Below are 17,254 nucleotides of genomic sequence, written 5' to 3' on the forward strand. Positions count from 1 at the left end.
CTCACAAACGGTGAAATCAGACTAAAAAACTTCACCAAGACAAACTATACCCTGCTAGATGAAGATATAAATGCATTTCTAGCCTCACCCCCAGCTGGAAGTGGTAACTACACTGAAACTTACACTAAAGCCCTGTACAATCACTTCCATAAGTGTATAGATTCAGCTGTACCAGAAAGAATCAAAGCTAGGCCCCCAAGTAAAAACAAGCCACCATGGTGGACATCCAGGATCAACAAACTTTACAATAAATGCAAAAAGTTGCTGTCCTTGAAAACAAAGGCGAGATCCGAACAATGGAAAAGCATCGTCTTCAGCCTCAACAGGCAAATAAGATGTGCTATCAAATCCTCTAAGGGCCTCTTTGAAAAAAACTTACCTAGCACAACAAAGGATAACCATAAGACCTTTTACAGCTATGTACATAGCCTAAAAGGTAGGACCCAAGCATGTGCAGAACTAGTGACCAATGGTATCACACACACTGGCCCCACAGAGATAGTAAACCTGCTAGCAGATAGGTTTGGTGAAAACTTTACCCCCCCCCCATCCCCTCAAAATCTATCATAAACCTTCCTCCAAACTCCCCCCCCACCCTACATATCTGAAGAACAAGTCATCAAGGCCTTGTTCAAGGCAAAAAACACAGCCTCTATGGGGCCAATCTAAATACATCCCAAGCTGTCTTCTAAACAGGCTAAAACATGAACTAGCATCACCATTAAGTATTCTTTTTAATCTTAAATCATAGTCTAACGATAGGATTTGTTCCTGTGGAATGGAGAACAGCAACAGTTATTCCCCTCCACAAAGATGGCCTAGCAACAGACCCAGGGATGTACAGACCCATAATCTTTACTAGCCTCATCTATAAGGCCATGGAACATATTATGGACATCATAAATAAAGACATAGGCAACCTCCAAACCCTGGATCCTACCCAATTCGGCTTCATCAAAGGCAGATCCTGCCTGTTAAATCTTGTAGATTTTTTTTGAAAATGTAACCAGGGCCATTGATGGGGGCATATCTATGCACATAGCATACCTCAACTTGACAAAGACTTTTGACACAATCCCACACTCAGACATTGCCGATACACTTAGCAAACTGAATGTAAACACCTTTGTTGTAAGATGGGTTGCTAACTCACTCACAAACAGGACACACACTAGTAAAGTGGGCAACTCCACATCAACCAACAGGCCTGTTATCAGCGGGGTGACACAGGGATCAGTGCTGGGCCCCCTATTGTTTGGTATATACTTCTCAGAAGTTCAGGTCAAAACTAAGAGGTTATGGCTAACCAAGTTTGCAGATGATTGCAAACTGGGTGCAATTATTGAATCCCCAGTTAATGTCAGTATACTCCAGGAGGGTCATACACAGACCTATGACTGGTGTTTTAGTCATGGTCTCAAACTGATTGCTGAATAATGCATCATCATTCCATTTGGCACAAACAATGACCCTTCACAATATGAAATCAACAACAATACCCTAAGTACCCACAAAGTGGTAAGGGACTTGGGATCACAAATTAACCAATACTTTAACTTCGACCACTGTGTGTCTACTGTAGTAAGGAAGGCTTTCAATGTAGCACACTTGATTAGTAAAGACATCACCTCAAGAGCAAAAGAGGTTATAACCCTTCTATATGCGCACTAATCTATCCCATAATTGAATATAATGCCCCATTCAGCATGTACTGTACAGAGCACCTGCAGCAACTGGGGAGACCTCAGAGGTTTCTTACAAAGAAGATAAAGGTATTCCAGCATGTGCTGTACACAGACTGACTAAAGTCCCTGTCACTTTACTCTGTAGCATATAGACTTCTTAGGGGAGACTTATGCCTGGCTTACAGAGCAATCTCAGACCCAAACCTAATGAGTTTGCTGCATATCTGCAAATCAAACGGGACTAGGGCCTCCCATTCCAGGGACTTAAATATGGCCTACGATTTAAATAGAACATGACTGAGGGACAGATTTATCTCCCAGTGACTGCTGTGTCTTTGGAATAGGCTATCTATTCATGTGAAACAGAGCACCTCTATGACACTGTTCAAAAGGAACCTGGACGAGTGCATGGGACACCATAAATTCTTACTGAGAATAGTGTCCACAACCCTCCTGGTCATGGACAGTTATTACTAAATGCAATCTTGAGCATTATTACTAACAGTTCTAGGGCATTACATTGGGATGAAATGGCTAGGCCTGAAATGACCTCTGGGTCAATAGCCTAGTAATCACCTATTATCCTATAAAAAAGCATATAATAAGGTCCCAAGAAAGCTGATTTGGGCAGTCCTGTGGTGATTCAAAGTCCCAGAAATATTGCTAGAATTAGTCCAGGCTATGTACAAGGACCCAATGACTCATGTACAAATAGTGTTTGGTCTCAGAGGGACTCCCAGTGGGAGTGGGTTTGCATCAGGGTTCAGGTCTGAGCCCACTGCTGCTCTTACTAGTAATGGACTACATCAACAAGCAGGTTGGAGTAGAGAGATCAACAAAGTTCCTGTATGTAGATGATGTGGCATTACAGACAGACAGTGAGCAAGAACCTCAGCAAAAAAATATGGGAATGGAATGCAAAACTGAAGACACATAGGATGAAACTTAACACAGATAAGACACTTGTAATGGTAGCAAATGGGGGAATCAGAAGAAGCTGACAACTGAGATAGAAAGGAAAACAGTGGAACAGGTTAACAGCTTCAGGTATCGGTGAGGACTGGTTGAGGAGAAGAGAACTCTGAATGAGAATGTCAAAGCTAGAATCAGAAGGACTGCACCCAACTAGCAGAGTGCATCAGGGGTAGTGCATGACAGATGTATGCCAAAGAAACTGAAATGTAAAGTGTACAAAACAGTGGTGTGTCCAGTACTACTGTATGGTACAGAAACCTGGACAGTAAAGGCAGAGCAGTTGAGGAAGATAGAGGTGAGGGAGATAAAGTGCCTGATATAGGTGGCAGCATGCACACTGTGGGGCAGATGAAGGAATGAGGACATCAGAATAGAATCCAAAGTAGCTCCAGTTGCAGAGAAGGTCGAAGAGAACAGATTATGGTGCTTTGGGCAAATGTGCAGAAAAACAGAAGACAATTTGGTAAAGAAGATTTGGGACAGATGGGAAGAAGGCAAGAGGAAATAAGTGCATCCAGCATAGAGATTTATGGATTGTGTAAGAGAAGACCTGTGACAATAAGGCATGACTGTCAAAGAAGGAAGGAGAGTAGCATTGGATTGAGACAGATGGTGATAGTTGACACAACAACCCAACCCCATGTACAAAAATGGGAAAAAGGGGACTGATGATGATGAAGAACCACATGGTTATGGGAGTCACAATACCAGGGTTTCAGGGGTTATTTTTTCAGAAAGCAGACTCAGTGTCCCCGAAAGCTTGACCAACTGTCCACTTTTTGGAGTAGTCAGTAAGTATCTATATTTCCAGTCAGATGAATGGCCATCACACAAGACAAATGGGAGAGAAATAGAATATCCACTGGGTATATCATTCCCTTTTCATGAACCCCTTCCCAACAGCTCCCACCAGTTCTAAATTTACTACCCTGACAAGGCAAAGTGGGCCAAAATGAGATTGCTATACTCCTTCAAAAACAGCCATCCAATTGGTTTCACCAGACCAGATACGGTCAAGAAATTATTTCAGATTATTTTTAGTTCCAAGGAAGAACAAGAACCTCAGACCAGCTCTGGATCTCAGTGGCCTAAATCTGTATGTCAAAAATACCCCATTCAGAATGGTCATTGTAAAAGCAATTCTGCCATGTCTCAAGTCAAATGACTGGATGAGCTTGATAGACCTTTAGGATGCCTAATTCCTCATAAAGATTGTAAAGGAATCCAGATGGTTCTTGCATGTCCACCTGGGAAGAAGTCATTACCAGTTCAGAGCCTTACCTTTCAGTCTTATCACAGTCCCCTGGGTGTTCACCAAGTAGTTGAAGCTTATCTAAGATTCAGGGGAATACATATTGTCCCATAACTTAATGATTGGCTCCTCATAGCAACAGCATACAGTCCTTACAATCAGCTAAAGATTACTTTTTATAGCACTCCCTATTTTTAGGTATATCTGTCAGTAATGAAAAAGCATGTCACCACCCTACACAAAAGACCAAATTCATTGGCTGCCATCTAGATACAAGAAAATGCTCCCTGGGTCTAGCTCCAGAAAGAGTACTCATGCTCAAACAAAACTCTGCATATTCTCCTACAAAAAGTCACCCCCCCCCCCACCCCCAGCATACTTGGTTCTAAAAGCACTAGAACTCATGGCAGCAACTATTGTAATGTATTGTAATGGTTTTCAATGCTTGCTTCTACATGAGGATTCTGCAATGGATATTCTCAGCACACTGCTCCCCATTGACACATCTCCCATTAGTGCTGATTCACTTAACTCATATATGCAGAGCTCATTCTGTATGGTGGATAATTTCCCCATAGATTATCCAAGGAAGATGATTTGCAATATCTCCTCCAGAAGTTAGTAGTGACCACTGATACCTGTTCTCTGGGGTAAAGAGGCATTTCAAGGGGAAAATGGTCCAAGCAGTATGGACCAAAAAGAGAATAATTTTCACTTCAGTGTCCTGGAGATGAGGGAGGTCCTGCTAGCATTGGAGGAATTCCCGGACTTCCATCCTTCCTTCAGGAGTTATTTCTATTCAGACAGACGTCTGTAGTTTTGTACATCAGTAAACAACGAGGAAACAAATCCTACCCCTTTTCCAGAGAGATTATGAGGCTATGGCAATGGGCTACAGATTTCCATTGCTTTCTAACTGCAATGCACAATCAATGGCGAGACAGCCAGCTAGCAGACAAGCTCAGCAGTTCTATCCTAATGCCTCATGAGAGCCCCTCAACAAAAAGTGGCTCAGCAAATTTGCTGTGATCTATTTGCTTCCCTCTCCAATACAAAATACAGTAGTTATTTTTCCCTAATATCCCCACAGATGCAGTAACTGTGGGATACTCTGGGCTGTCTATGACTCCCCAGTCTTCTTTATGCCTTCCCATCATTCTGTTTTCTTCAGAAAACAGACTCATCCAAATCAGGTAACCATTTGAAATGTCAAGAACTGCTACAGCAAGTCTCAAAACAAATAGACTGAATGGCCAAAAAATGGACTCACATATATTGTCTGTGATGGCCATTTCCAAGGATATTCCCTTTTCTCTGAGGTATAGTGATCTTGGAGTTGATATATATATATAAGGAGAAGAGCAATCTTCAAGATTTGTTCTTTGCCTTGGATTTTGGTATTTTTTTTCAGCTTGTCAGCATTTTGAGTGCCAACATTTCAATATGGAACAAGCAAATCAACTGTAATTTTTATTGCTGCTCTTTGTTCCAGGCAAATCTGGTCCCTTCTGCTCAGGTCTCACTTGAAGAAACCTCCTGACATCTAGACCTGAAAAAAAGTCCTCACTATCACCCCTCAAGTTAGCCTTACCCTGACCTTCACAGTCTCAAGCTAACTGCATGGTATCTCCAATTCACACAATGACCAAGGTCACATCCTTATCCCAAACCATCCCAGAAATAATCTGTTCATAAGATTTATAAAAGTAAATGGAAATGCTTTTCCATTTGTGCTATTAGTCAAGACTTTAACACTTCTCTGGCTTCCATGTCCAGTGTATTACATTTCCCTTTCACCCCTTAACAAGGTAGGCTCCAGCTATTCTACCTTAAAGATGCAGTTGGCAGGCAACTCCAGTTATCATGGTATACAAAGTTACTCATTGTCCTTACAAAAGCTAGGCAAAGCCTTCTAGAAGGGATTATTGCTATTGTGTCCCCCTGTAAAGGACCTTTCTCCACCACAGGACCTTACATTTGTCTTTGTCTTTGTTCTTGGTCGCCATTACCTCTGCCAGAAGAATGTTTGAAAGTCATGCTTTGTCTTCCACTGCACTTTACTTTATATTCCATAAGCACAAGGTCACCTTAAGAACAAACCCTTCTTTCATTCCAAAGGAAGTTTCTGATTCTAACTTGAAGCAACTGATTCATCTACCAGTAAGATTCGTTTCCAATCATTATAATGAAAAGTAATATTTCCAGAACACACTGGATGTCCCTAGTCAACTTAGATTTTATTTTCACAGAGCCAAGATCTTTATAGAAGATTGCCAATTGTTCATTTTCTTCACTCAAAACAAGATGGGAAAAAATATCCAAGCAGATGCTACCCAGCTGGTTGCCCAATTGGATTATTTTTGTTTACTCTCACAATAACAGGCCTCTTCCTACTAAACCAAAACCTCAGTCAACTGCATGACTGTCTTTAGGAATTCTTTGGTGGAAGATAGTTGTGCATTGGCAACATCTTCTACATTGCATACCTTTGCTAAATACTATAAATCAGATGTGATAACCAGATCCAGAGTTTCCTTGGGAGCTGAATTTCTGAAAGACATCCTATCATAATAACATCTCAGAAGAAAGTAGCTTAGGATTCTGTCCCAGTAGTCATAATAGACAGACTAGGATGAAAAGGATCCAGCATTATGGTACGTATGTAGCTTCATTTTTTTTCAGATTTTATGCAATTTTTGTATATATGCCTTTCCATCTAAAAAGTGTATAATGCATCGTATTGCAAGTTTATCTCAGGAGACCCAGTTGCCCATACAGGCTACATTTATAAACACCGTAATACTGACTCATTAGTTTGCACTCTACATACTCCAGGCAGGTTCAGAAAAGACAACAAAAGCATTACATGGTTTATACAAGATGCCCTATAAAGACAGGGTAGTAAAGCATAATATGTACTGTCTTTAATATAGAAAATACAGGGAGGCCATGAGAAAAAATATTTATAAACCACAAGAAGACCTACAAATATAAGTGTATATTAGCTTTAAAAAATGAGGGTAAGAAGATATGCTCTGAAGCTACAAGATGGCCAAAAGGGGAGATATAAGGAAATTACTTTCCACAAAAGGGTAGTGAATGAGTGGAACAGCTTTCTGAAGAAGACACTAAGGTCAAAATGGTAATGAAATTCAAGAATGATGATGATTTATAAGTTCTGATGAGCTTAATTTCTTAGCTTTCTTTTGCTTGTTGTGTGGCTCGTCCCTAAAAAGAGGCATGTGCCTGCTGGTTTAACTGTTGAACAAATTATTAATATAAAAAAAAAAATCAGTAAAATAGATAGGAAAAATAGACAAATCAGGATGAACAATCCATGTCTTTCACCAAATGCAGTGTTTCTGGATTATTTTTATCATGCAAAGATTGCTGCGTTCATATTATTATTATTTAAATGTAGTTTATTAATTACTAAAAAAAATCAGCATTTACTGTGTATTTAATATTATATGCTGGTTCTTTATGATGTTTGGACATTTTGAAAAGTGTAACTAAAAATAATCAGTCAGTGACTGAATGAAATGTCTGTAAGTATAATTAGTTTTCATTACAAATTAAAAAAAGATATATGTTCATTGACATATCTATTACTTTAGCAAATTAAATGTTATTTTTTCTGACAAAGTAAGAATTGTGATAGGATGACACAAGTGTATTTATATTAATGGATATAATTACAGATGCTAAACTGAGCCAAAGTCAAAAGAGACACGTTTTAGTTCTAATGATAGATATTTTGTTCTGACGACAATTACCATTATTACCTCTCACCATTTCATGCTAATTATCTACTTAAGTCTGTGACATAAAGTCAGTGCAAAACACTGATCTGTTGTTTATCCTGTAGTGATTTAGGAATATTTTAGATGTTAAAGTCTGAATGCTAAGGAATCCATTATCATCCAAATAAAAGGTTCAAGATTTACAAATAAGATAATCGTGTGTGATATGGCTGGTTTGCTACAAGGCTGCTAATTTGATATGACAAGATACTGAGATTACTGATTACTTGTTCAAGGGCCGTATAGATTAATTGCAGGATAACTAATAATTACAGCATGCCTGAAGGCACAGATATAAAATTTGTCTTATCCTATTCAAGGTGTGTGTGTGTGTGTGTGTGTGTGTGTGTGTGTGTGTGTGTGTGTGTGTGTGTGTGTGTGTGTGTGTGTATGTATAAGAGTGTGTATTTTTATAACATTCTAAATTAATGTGTTTACTAATCCTTATTTTTGAATTTTTGACAGAGGTTGCACAGAGATTTAAACTGTGCATGTTAGAACAGTGTACCAGAAACCATAAATGCTCATGACGTGAAGACTGATATTTGGGAGGTACCTTATGAACCTAGCACCTTGTTTAAAATGCATACTGTATTTCATGGATAAAGCTTACATGTCACTTTATTTGCAAGATAAAATAGTTCTTTGCATTCATTCTTGCAACAAAGTTCACAGATTACTTCTCCAAGAAGCCCAAAACTAAACTCTTCCATAGACCAAAAAGCATATGCCGCAGGTCCATCATGTGACAATCACATAGCATGTCCTCAATTTTTCTGTCTTTCAGGTAAATCTCTACATATGATACTGGCTGAATATGGAAGAATAGAAGTACTTTTTCAAGCTAAAACAAAACATCTCAGCTGGAGTACAGAGTGTTTTCCTTTTCTTGGTAAGTGTTTTAATGCAAGTGTACATTACCTAGCAGTAAATAAGTAGAACTTTACTTAATGATTATTTTGATTAATTGTGTTGCAAATAGGTTTTATATAAAAAAGTAATGTAAAGAAAATGTCACTTGATATTCTTTCATGTTCACAGTCCCAGGTGTCTTGCGTAGGAGACAGGTATGAATGTTTTATTTTTAGGTGAAGAGACAAATTATTCGATTAATGATTTGGAGAATAAAGGGAATACTATGAACATATATATATTTGCAAGCCAAGGAGTAGTGATAGTTTCTCTAGGCCCTTGACTTTGTTTCCTGCTGTTTGGCAGACATCACAGAAGTCATTCTATGATTTTAAAACCTCCTAGATAAAGAAAATTAAAAGTGTATTCTAAAAACAATCAACAGGTGTGTACTCTCCCAAAATTGTCTTAAAAAGCAGCAAGCAAATTATTTTAGCATTTCATTAATAGCTATAATTCTACCATTTCCCCTGCCTGAGATCGAGGGCAGTCAACTCAGAATTTGTAACAGATGTACTTACTTTTACTAGAAATACATTAGATCTTGTGAGTTCTAGATATGCAATGTTTGCAGAGCTGTTTAGTAAAATGAATTCAATAATGTGCAGGTGAATCTGAGAGGCAGATTGAGGTAAAAGATAAAAATGTTCCTCCAGGATGTATGGCTTTTGATGTAATTATAAAGTCAACATCTGAACATTTTAAATGGGGCTATATGCATTTACCTGAAGAAAGTTGTTTCAGTATCCCAATTTTATTTTCTGTTGTTCATCTTTTATAAAAATAACATCGTTTTAAAAATTAGTTTTAGCAACTCAGAACAGTTCTTTGGGGTTTTAAAAAGAGAAGTTTTATTGGATGGACACTGGCTTAGATTCCTATCTCCTGGCACAGACTTACTGGATTTATCTCTAGCTAATGCTGGGGATGTTACGCTGCCCCAGAATAAGGAGCTAGCATTTTTATTCATTGAGAAAAAAATAATTCTTGTTTTATGGCTGTTAGTGCCTTGAAAACTTTATTTATGATGGCCATTTATTTGAGTGACATTGTTCAGTATGTTGCTTCTAGGTTGAATGATCTGTTTGTTGAAGAAATTATATATAAACAGAGTAACTAGTTTGCTAAATAGAGTATTTAAATATCTCCATAATGCACACAAATGGTATATTCCTATGTATTAAAAAGGTATTTGTATTTATTGTACCAGACAATCATGTTCATTACCTGGGCAAGTTCATCCTTTTGTATCAGTACATTACTCCAGTGGTCAAATAAAAAAAAAACAGAAAATGCCATCTGTTATTCTTTCTAGTTTACAGTCCCAATTGTCTTGTCTAGGAGACAGACATAAATTAAGGACACCTTATAATAATAGTGCATTTGCCAAGATTAGAAATGTTCATATTTTGTCAAGTGTTCCTTTAAGGAATGAGGCTAATTCTTTGATTCATGATATGGAAAATAAAGGAAATACTAACTCACTCGATCCTTTTCAGTATGCTTCCAGTTCATACCCATACCACCCTATGGTGTCTGGAACTTTTGTGGGGCTGACTTCTTTCAGCAAGTGACTTACCAGCTAATAATAGGCAGTACTGGAAACAGCAAGGAATAATTAACACAGTGACACTAAGATTGTTAGTCTAGGGTGACCTGCAGTAAAGAAATTAATGTTTGTCATGTATTCATATTTATGTTCATATTTTCATAACTGAGAGCCCTACATTTTATTGAGGTGTACAGTGTGAATCATCAATGTGGAAGACAGATTAATTCACTAAAAATGTTAATTTATATCACACTGTACTGGAAATATTGCTGGCTGTTTGTAATTGAGAAAATAATCAGTATTTCCATATGCACTTAATACTTCAAAAAAAAAAAAAAAAAAACAAGTGACTTACAAACTGTTGCATGACATTAGTTGAAACCTTAGCTGTTGTTAAAGAAAATTGTCTTTGATGTTTGCACTATAAGTTAAATATCTTGAGAGATATTCAGTATTGTTTGTATTGTTAATTGTACAATTAAACATATGTTTTCATATTTCTGTAAATATCTCAAACGTATGTATAAGGGAATTTCTTGTTGTCATGTGAAAGCTTATGTCTGGTTAACAAAAATATTCTAACAATATATATGTAGGTTGTATAGTTTTTAAGATATGAATGTTTTTGTGAAAGTTTAGAAAAAAATATAATTTGGAGTTTTTGTGCATTATAATATGTTACACTGTTTATGAAAAAGACTGGTAATGCTCAATTGCCATTGTAAAAAATACTTCTGACTGACAACATGGCTATTTATACAGTTTTAATAGCTTTTATTATTTACAAAATATTTACATTTATTTAGCATGTTTTTTAAGTTCATTTTTCAGACAATGCTCTGGAATCCAATATGTGTGACATTCCACACCACCCAGATGTTGAGGACATATTTTATATTTTATGGTGGTATTGAAAATCCCACAAGTTAATGGGTGGTGATAGGAAACTACCAGTGTAAAATTTAGTAGAAGGCTTTGTTTAAAGAACTTTTTATGACATATTTTGTACTGCAAAACCCTATCATATAGGTAATCCTTATCAAGAAGACAAGGAAGGTCCTAGAAACTTTACAAGCTCATCTCACACCCATCCCATTCAAACAATGACAATTCCAGTATATGACTGTTTTGATTCCTCTATTCCCTTGGCACTCTTCCCTTCTCTCACTCATCAGCCGCAAGAAAAACTGCAAGATTCTTCAAAAACCACGAAGGCATTTCCAAAGATTTTTGACTGGAAGGAGATCTGACAGTGATACAAAATAAAATTGTTGCCTAAACCAGATCTACAACATATTCTAAAGTTGCCCATTGTCCCTCCTTCCAGGGCATGGTCACTTTTGAAAAGGAGTTAAGGAAAAAAAGCAAGACAGAGAATTCCTCCACCTTTCAAACTGACATTTTTACTTCAGATTGTGCTTTTTACTGTAAAAGAAAGGCTGGTAGAAACCATGGTGAACCTTTCTCATTTCGGGAAGCATCTCATAATGAGAAACTTCAAAATATTGATTTTCTAAACACTGATTCCCCTGCTCAATAAGTAAGCCTTAATGTTTGCTTTAAACTTCTAGGATGCTTATTGGCATGTTTTATATACAAATGCCACAGGAAATTTGTCAGGTTTTAAACAAGGCTGCTTTCTTTTTCAGTTTGTAGTTCTTCTCTCTTCTGCATAACCATTGACCTGTCAGTATTATAATGTGCTTTTTACTAACATAACCAACTCTCAAGTTGAACAGTATTCATACATTTTTATTGCCAACAAACATCTTTATGAAAATTTTTACATATGACACAGGCAATCTTACATTTATATAAATGAAAAATAAACGACACCATTTTAGTTGCAAACAGTATACATCACAGACACCATTAAAACAACTGTAGTTGCAATCATTATGCAGCACTTATAATCTATCCATTCAGTCATTGTCAGTTAAGCATTATATGGCTCATTCAAATCCTGCCTCTTAAACTTTGTTCCTGCTCTGAATATATTGTTCCCAAAATTCCCATTTTTTTCCTATGTAGTTTGCTCCCTCCCTTTTCTAAAGATCCCAATTCCGGTTGTTTTATCTCTATTACTATATTCACTACTTCTACTAAAGTTGGTTTAGACTTTGGTTTCCATTTTCTAGTAATTGCTTTTTTGTCAGCTACCATAACTAGACTCAGCAAGGCTTTACTATGTCTAGGCAATTCCAATTCTGTATCGTAACTCAAAAAAAGCATCTCCTCAGTCAATCCAATCTGCTTACCTAGCATCTCCAACAGAGCAGTTTGAAGGGAATCCCTAAAGTCTGCCAGCTCATTACATACCCAAAAAATGTTTCCAGCCACCTCTTTCTTGCCAATCACACCTCCAACATTTGCTATCCACCTGAGGAAAAATTCTTTGGAGTCTGCTTGGGACCCAATGTTAATTTGTGAATTGCTTATCCAATCTCTCTTCCTAATCCTTTCTGAGCTCCTCTGATTGATTCTTATAATTATCATGCAATATTTTATATGCTTTCCTAATTATTCCTTTTTAACAGCAGCTTCTGTTCTAGATTCTATTAAAAACTCTACCAGTACTGGTCTTTCATTCAGGAGGCCCCCTGTTTCTTTCTCTTTGCCTATACTCTAATATCAATCCTTGATAGGGAAGGCAATCTCTAACCTGCAGTCCAAATAAATTCTTGGCCTCTTCCCATTTATTACCTTTCCCTTTCTAGTTATTTTCTCCCAATACCTTGGTTCCTTTGCCAGTTTTCTACAATAAATTCCAGCCCCCTCTTGCCTATTATCTGTATCCCTGTCCACAGTCATCCTTATCGCCAAAATCTTTTTTCTCCATTCTCATGCTGGTTTGGTTCTTAGAATACTCCCTCATAGATAATGAATATAATACTCTGTATGATTTTTGTTCTCCTTAAGAGTCTGCATCCGCAATCCCAATCTCTCCTTATATCTCAAGCTTCCTTCCTGTATCAGCATCGTTCTTTTCCACTTTGAATTATAGTTTTCTGCGTGTGTTATGTGTAAGAGCCTTAACTGTGCTGCTCTAAAATACCCCCTTAAATTGGGTAATCCTAGACTCCTTGCTCTATTGGAAAAAATCAGCTTATGCCACTTGACTCTTGCTGTCTTCCCTTCCCAGATAAAATCATTCAACTCTTCTTTAATTGCTATCCACAGTTTCTCCTCTGGATGAGACAAATATGCCTGACCTGTGTATAAGACTAAAGGGACTAAAAACATTTTAATGGCTTGTATCTTAGTATCCATATAACAAAACTTCCAATTTCTCAGTTTTTGTATTACCTTCTGCTTAGTCTCTTCCCACATATCCTTAGCTGCCATAACAGAGTCATTTCTAATCCCTACTCCTAAATACTTCATTTTATCATGTCCCCATAACTATGGATGTTGTTGGACCAATTTGTGTGTGGGTACATATTTTACTGCTATTGCCTTTATTTTAGCTTCATTAATCCTGTATCCCAAGAAGATTTGAAACTGTCTTAAAATGTTCCACAACACTGTAATCTCCCTTTCTGGTTTTGTCATGTATAAAATAATATAATCTGCAACTATAGCCTGCTTTTCCTAACTACCATACTATTTATATCCTTGAATTTTTAAGTCCCGTATTTTCTATGCCAATGGTTCTAAATATAATGCAAACAACAAAGGGGAAAGCGGGCAACCTTGCCTGGTTCCTCTACTCAAGCAGAAATTATCAGAGAGGACCCCACCCACTTTAATTTGTATCTCTGACCCCTCATATATTCTTCTAATCAACCTGATAATTGTATCAGGGAAAGCAAATGCTTCCATTGCCCTGCTCATGAAGTCCCAGTCTTCTCTGTCAAATGCTTTCTCTGCATCAAGACCTACCAATAAAAGTGGTATTTTCTTACATTTTGCTTCCCTCTGGATAATCAATGTTCTGTTAATATTGTCAAATGTTTGCCTCCCCTCCACAAAACCACACTGATCCATATCTATCAATTTTGGTATCACTTTTGCTGTTCTTTTACCATTGTGGACATAAACACTTTATAATCATGGTTTAGTAATAAAATGGGCCTGTATCAAGCTAGATCCAATGGATATTTACCCTCTTTAGGTATTACCATTACCACCACCTTCTTCCAGGATGCTGGTAGTTCTCTTAAAATACTGTTAAACAAAACCTTCCAAGTCTTTATCAGATTTTTCCCAGCTAACTTCCAAACTTCCACAGGAATGCCATCTATTCCTGGGGATTTTCCTGTAAATTGGTTATACATAGCCATTTTTATCTGACCCCTTCCTATCCTGTTAGTAATTGAGCCTCATCTACCTCTAACCTTGGCATATTTAATTCTTCTGTAAACATTTCAATTTGTATCTTTTCTTGATTTCAATATTTCTCTGTTTTATACAAACTTTCATAAAATTTCCAAAATATTTATAATACTTATACAGGGTCTCTTGTTATCTTCCTTGTTATAGGCTCCCTAAGCTTGGTGACAGCCCTTTCCACTTTCTGTTGCATGAGTTGTTGTACTAAACATTTTTGTGCTCTAGAATTATCAAAAAACATTTGCTTAACAGCAGTCTTTCTAAACTTGTGCATATTATTGAGGTAATCCTTTATTTTCTATTTATCATTCTGCAGTTGCTCCTTTTCTTGTTCTGAGAGATTCCCCTTGTTTTCCAATACTATACCATTTGTCAATCCCTCTAAATAATTCTTGTTACTGTTTAACCACATCTTCCTTTCTTCTATTTCTACCCTAGTTTTAAACTCCACTTTAATTGTATCCCTCTCCCTAGCTATGTTTTCAGAAGCAAATTCTATCTTCTCTAGTAGTTCCTGAATTAATTCCAAAACCCATCCCTTGAATTCCTCTGTTTTCATCTGATAGGTGGGAAAACACAAATTTCTCATTTTTATTTCATTACCTTGCGTTTTTATTTTAGTTATTATTGGCACATGATCTGAAATAGTTATTGAGTGCGTTTGAAGACCTTTGATTAAATGCACATGTTCCTGTGAGATATAAAATCTATCTAGCCTAGCCCAGTTTTTGTATCTCAGTGAGCAATATCTAAATTCGCTCCAAACTCCTAGTACTGAATTCCAAACATTTTCATAAACTTCTTCAAAAATCTACACTCCTTTGTTATATTTTCCCTTCTAGTCCCCCCCCCACGACACATCTTCACTGTTGCAACCCAAATTCCAGTCTCCACCTATAACTAATATTCCTTGCTGAAAGCCGATTATTTCTACCAGAAATGAACAGTATTCATATTTATCCTTATTTGGATAGCTGCTTGCTGCAAGCTTTGACAGAAGGCCACCTGATGCAGCACTTGAGGTTTGTGGTCCCTGTATTTTCACCTTAGGGCTAACAATCAATAAACAAAACTCTAATCTCACCTTCTCATAGCAGAAAGTAAGAGTTTCAGAGAGAGTCTGATATTACCAAGACACTTTCCAACCCAGGAGAGAGAATTCAGAAGAGATTGATTTGGTTCCATTTAGCCACCTCCCAGTACTTGCTTACTGCCGTATATTTTCTCAGAATCCTAAGGTGTGCATCTACCACAGTGGTGATATTTTAAAATGACAGGCTTCATATGATGACATTTTAGCATTAACTGAGGAGTGTGTATAATCAGGTGAATGATTTGCTGGACACAAAAATCCTAATTGTTGTGTCCTTGGCAAAGGAACTCATCTGGTGGATGTCAACATTTCAAAAACATTGGTAGATCATTTTCCCTTCTTCCTCCACTCAAGTTTTGCTGAGAGTTATATCAAGTACTGATAGGAGCTTACCTATTCTTATAGTCAGTTCATGGTCATTGATCTCCCTGTCTGATGAAGATGCATGTAGAGACGAAATATGTGCTTGTTTTGATCCATATTGTCTGAATGCACTGTCCAGGTCGTCCTAGTCAATACTACTGCAGTGTGATATCTATACACTGAAGGCTGGATGCATTTTTACAAGTTGTACAGAATGACTTGAAATTGTAGGAACTAGTTCTACCTGTGAGAATTCATTCAGTCAGAATTTACCTGTTGAGAGACAAAAATATCCTAGAATGCCAGTTATGTCCCTCACTAGACATGGGTCATGACTAACAGTCTATAAGTTATCCTTTTTTTATGACAATGTGGTGGAAGCAAAAGAAGGATCTTTTTGGTCCTTATCACAAATTTCAGCCTCTAGTCATTTAGAAGAAAAAAAAGAACTTCTGTCAGGAAAATAGAAAAGCTAAATTATGAAATTTTCCTAATTCTGCTTATCCAAAGAGTTAGACTAAAGGCAACAAATAGGAAGATTTACCTCACTCTGTTAGCTTTCTTTTGCCCAAGACAGCTGCATTTATTCTTTCATCGAAAGAATATCTTCTTCTAGTTCCAGTTGTTTTTTATAGACGATCATATTCTTTCGTAGAAGCATACTGCTTCACACTTCCTCTCTGCAGTATAATCTTATAGCTTGAATCTGAGGTCTTAACTCCACACACCTGTTTTCTAAAGAAGTGACTGAGGTTCTTAAAGAAGCTAATGCACTCAGCACCACATTGCTGTATATGTTAAAGTGCAAGATATTTTTCTCTTAATAGTGTGAGATAGCCATATCTGCTTTTAACGTGGATGTTCTTAGAGTCAGATTGTCTTTTAAATTTATTTTACTCCTCAGTCAAACTTCCTTGGTTTGCATTATCAGTTTATTTCCTTGGAAACCTGCAGTAGCTTATTTTCCAAGTGTGTCATTCTTCTTTAAATGGATTTACAGCTTAAGACCTCTCCGGAAAATTGTTAAACCACCACAAGATTTGATTTTTTTTCTTGAAAGATGACAAAACCTTTTGAACCATTTTTTTTTTGTTTCACTGAAGTGCCTGATTTGGAAAATAGTTGGTTGATGTTGCATTTTATGGAGCATAGAATACAACTTTATGCTTGGATTTCTAGAACTAAAAACATCACAGAGATTAATTATTTATTTCCTTCACTCCTAACAGGCTAGGTGGTACAATGGAGAGGTGGATTATCTTTAATCATATAGCCAGCTATTATGGT

The 17,254-nt window shown here is 37.0% G+C and overlaps 1 protein-coding gene across 2 annotated transcripts in view; it reads left to right on the forward strand.

Annotated features, from left to right (window-relative positions):
- Positions 1–17,254, forward strand: part of SORBS1 (sorbin and SH3 domain containing 1) — a 4,096,285-nt gene that overhangs the window by 1,556,865 nt on the left and 2,522,166 nt on the right. For both annotated transcript variants that reach the window (XM_044056121.1, XM_044056122.1), the window contains exon 5: positions 8,503–8,607. The gene's annotated coding sequence lies outside the window, so the exon portion shown is untranslated. The remainder of the gene's footprint in view (positions 1–8,502; positions 8,608–17,254) is intronic.

The sequence above is a fragment of the Protopterus annectens genome, chromosome 14.part0 (genome assembly GCF_019279795.1).
Source record: "Protopterus annectens isolate FY-2018-M chromosome 14.part0, PAN1.0, whole genome shotgun sequence".
Taxonomy (NCBI): Eukaryota; Metazoa; Chordata; order Ceratodontiformes; family Protopteridae; genus Protopterus; species Protopterus annectens.